This window comes from Cebus imitator, unplaced genomic scaffold, assembly GCF_001604975.1.
Source record: "Cebus imitator isolate Cc_AM_T3 unplaced genomic scaffold, Cebus_imitator-1.0 Scaffold237, whole genome shotgun sequence".
Classification (NCBI taxonomy): domain Eukaryota; kingdom Metazoa; phylum Chordata; class Mammalia; order Primates; family Cebidae; genus Cebus; species Cebus imitator.
Genome location: NW_016107552.1, coordinates 2998280 through 3002325, shown reverse-complemented (window position 1 = coordinate 3002325; position 4046 = coordinate 2998280). Strand labels below are relative to the sequence as shown.

The 4046-nt window shown below is 45.8% G+C and overlaps 1 protein-coding gene and 1 long non-coding RNA gene across 4 annotated transcripts in view; one reads left to right on the top strand and one right to left on the bottom strand.

Annotated features, from left to right (window-relative positions):
- Nucleotides 1–4046, top strand: part of KIAA1671 (KIAA1671 ortholog) — a 247635-nt gene that overhangs the window by 51666 nt on the left and 191923 nt on the right. The gene's annotated exons all lie outside the window — the stretch shown is intronic.
- Nucleotides 1–4046, bottom strand: part of LOC119466874 — a 9401-nt gene that overhangs the window by 3795 nt on the left and 1560 nt on the right. Inside the window, exon 2 of the long non-coding RNA XR_005195380.1 lies at nt 2602–2706. This is a non-coding gene — a long non-coding RNA (uncharacterized LOC119466874). The remainder of the gene's footprint in view (nt 1–2601; nt 2707–4046) is intronic.

The following is a 4046-nucleotide window of genomic DNA, read 5'->3' as shown; positions in this document are numbered from 1 at the left end:
TGTGTGTGTGTGTGTGTGTGTGTATGTGTGTAGTGCACATTTGAGTCTTTTGTGCTTAAAAGAAAAAAAACTGAATTGTCTTTTTTCTTACTGACTTGTAGTTCTTTATATTTCTGAATAGAGTGCTTTGTGAAATATGTATGTATGTGTATGTAGGTGTGTATATACATGTATGTGTGTGTACATATATGTATCTATGTCTATGTATTTATATATACTTTCTTTTTTTGAGATGGAGTCTCACTCTTGCCCAGGCTAGAGTGCAGTGGTGCCATCTCAGCTCACCGCAACCTCTGCCTCCGATGTTCAAGCAATTCTTCTGCCTCAGCCTCCCAAGTAGCTGGGACTACAGTCGTGTGCCACTATGCCCGGCTAATTTTTTTTTTTTTTGTATTTTTAGTAAAGACGGGGTTTCACCATGTTAGCCAGGATGGTCTCGATCTCTTGACCTTGTGATCTGCTCGCCTCGGCCTCCCAAAGTACTGGGATTACAGGCGTGAGCCACCGCGCCCGGCGTATATACGTATTTTTAATCCTAGTCTGTGACTTGGTTATGTCATTCTTCATGGTATCTTCTAATGAACAGAAGTTTCACTTAAGATCAATCTATTCCGTGTTTTCCTGTAGAAATGTTGTGAAGATTTTCACTGAAAAATTTTTGTGTAGGGGATGAAATGTTTGCAGTCGCATTTTGGAGAGTTGATGCCTGCCCCAGCATGGATGTGGCCATGAGGGAGGCTGATGGAGTCCTCCAAGCAGGAGAAGGTGGTGGTCTGGACTGGGGCGAGGGGAGATTGGCCCAGGGAGTAGACGGAGGGAAGTGGAGGATGTGGAGAGATATTCAGAGGCAGACTGATAGGATTAGAGTGGGGCATGATCTCTTAGAATCCTTTAGGGCACTTTCTATTTTAAAAAATGCTAACTCATGAGTCGCTGGAGCAGACCATCCTGCCAGGCCTGCCCAGCCTGTCTCCCACACCTGGCAGGCCTGAGCGGCTGTTGGTTTTCACACCTGCTGTGTGGTCCTGTTGGCCCGTAACACAGGATTCCTGTAGCTGGGAGAACCTGCATTTATAGCATCCTTGGACTAACGCGATTTTTACATTATGTAAATAAGTATATATTTTTATGTTATATAAATATACAATATAAAATATATAATCATATATAAGTGTATGCATTTATATACATATACAGACATACAGATATATACACACACATATTGCATCATGAATCAGGAACTCTAAGTTCTAGTGGTAATTCTGACTGGCAAGTGTCCCACCTCTGGTTAGGAAAAACACTCCTCTCTCCTATTTCCCATTGTCCTGCCCTAAAAAACAGGCAGACTTGCCTTATTTTTGGAGTTAGCATTTGTCATGGAGGTGCTGTGGTTTAATGGTCCAGGAAGAAAACCGCTTTGGAGTTTTTGCTCCTGGTAACCATTGGTAACCAGTGGGTAGGAGAAGCTAAGCGTGTTCAGCTGTTTTAGGTGGGGCTCCCCCAGAAGCAGGCCCAGAGACAAGGATGGAAACATGAATAGCTTTTTGGGGAGCTGACCCCAGCAGCATTGTTGCACGAGAGTGGAAAGTGAGACAGGGAAACCAAGAGGCCATACAGGGTGTGTGATGAAAACCAGACACCTCAGGCTTCTTCCCCAGAGGAGGGAGGGAGCTGGGGTGTTGATATGCCAACTTCCTTCGTCTTTGGTGGAGGCCTGCTCTGGGGCATTCATTGGCTCCATTTATGTCCTGAGCTACTCCCACGGCCAAAAACCAAGCCTATAGCTAGAAAAACGGCAGATGTCCCCGGGCCATCTTCTGCTTCTAGAAGTAAAGACCGCAATGTTCTTAGCTTACCGTCTGCTTCTAGAGGTGAACGCTGAGGGCAAAGGGCTGGGCACCAGTGGCGGCTGCTGAACCCTCCTTGAGAAACATTTGGATGCTGTGACATTTGTATATTTGGAAATTTAGTCCGTTGAACTTTATGTTTTAACTTCATGGTCTTTTTTTTTTTTAGACAAGGTCTCACTCTGTAACCCAGGCTGGAGTACAGTGAGGCCATCTCAGCTCACTGCAACTGCCCCTTCTGGGGATCAAGCGATTCTCCAGCCTCAGCCTCCCAAGTAGCTGGGAGTACAGGCACAAGCCTCCCACACCCAGCTAATTTTTGTAGAGATGGGGTTTTGCCATGTTGCCCAGGGTGGTCTCGAACTCCTGAGCTCAAAGCGATTCACCCGTCTCGGCCTCCCAAAGTGCTGGGGTTACAGGCCTGAGCCAGTGTGCCCGGCCTCTTTGGCATTTTAAAAAATACTTTCTTTTCCCTTCTTACTACAAACACATTCATTTATCAGAAGGCAACACAGCAAAGGAATCAAGAGAGCGGGCTTCATGGTCTTAGTGTCTCTGAGCCTCAATTTCCCCATCCGTAAGATGGGAGTAAAATGCCACCTGCCTCTGAGGTTGCTGGGATAAATCATTTTTTTGTCTGTGAAGCATTTCACATAGAAACTGGCTACACATCCAAATACAAATACTTCTCTTGTTACCGTTACATAAAACTTATAACTACACAAAAAAGATTAAAAATCAGCCATAGCCTTACCTTTTTTCACTTGGAGATAATTTTTGTAAACATTTTCACACGTGTTCCTCTAAGTCTTTCTCTCAGCATCCATACATTCAAATTTATATACCCATCCTTCTGCCTCTATATAAAATGGAAAATAGGATTTTTTTTTTTGAGACAGGGTTTCACTCTGTTGTTCAAGCTGTTTTGCAGTGGTTTTATTGTAGATCACTATAGCCTTGAACTCCTGGGCTCCAGTGATCCTCCCACCTGAGCCTCATGAGTAGCTGGGTCTGCAGGTGCACACCAGCACGCCAGGCTAATTGTTGTGTTTTTTGTAGAGATGGTGGGGAGGGGGGTCTTACTATGTTGCCCAAGCTGGTCTTGAACTCCTGGCCTTAAGTGAGGCCTTGGCCTCCGGAAGCACTGGGATGACAGGTATGAGCCACCTTGCCCAACTGAAATGGGCTCTTCCTGTTCATATTGTACCTCTAAATGTGTTAAATTTAACTGTTATTTATTTGGCTAGCTAATAACGTTCGATTCAGAGCGAAAAGATGCCAAAGTGTGGACACTAAAAATTCTCTCTACCATCCCTGTTCCTCCATCTGCCCACTTCCCTGCCCTTCAGGGAACACACTTAAAACTTAGTTTTAATTTCTTTTACTTCCCCCCAAACTCTTTGTAACTGCTTTTAGCTGAAAGCGTAGAAGATTTGATTGTACTCATTATGACTCATTAACTGTCAATCAGTGTATCCTGAATGAATTCCATATAGGTGACAAAGGTTACCTTAGAAATTGAAAGGTTGGCCGGGCACCGTGACTCACCCCTGTCATCCCAGCACTTTGGGAGGCCTAGGCGGGCAGATCACCTGAGGTTGGAAGTTTGAGACCAGCCTGACCAACATGGAGAAACCCCATCTCTACTAGCTGGGCTTGGTGGCGCGTGCCTGTGATCTCAGCTACTTGGGAGGCTGAGGCAGGAGAATTGCTTGAACCCAGGAGGCAGAGGTTGCAGTGGAGATAGAGATTTTCCTGGTTCCTGTATGTTGGTTAACAAGGGAGATGGATTTGGGGGTGGAGGGGGCCATGGTGGATCATGCAAACTCACTGCACTCCCCAGTCTAAACCACAAGGGCTCTGTTCGTGTAATAATAACTCACTTCATTCCTTGGATCCTTCGCTAAGCAGAACGCTTCATTAACCCAAGACCTCTACTTTACATGCCTCGTCCTAGTGCGCCCAGCATTTAAGGCAGAGGGACAAAGATGTCAAAATAAACTCTTCTCAGTGGTGCCAGAGGTCATACATAGCTCCTTCCAGTGGGGAGGCGGGGTGGGTGGGGTAATTCGTGGTTAAATTAAATAAGGTGGCCGGGTGCGGTGGCTCATGCCTGTAATCCCAGCACTTTGGGAGGCTGAGCTGGGCGGATCACAAGGTCAAGAGATCAAGACCATCCTGGCCAACATGGTAAAACCC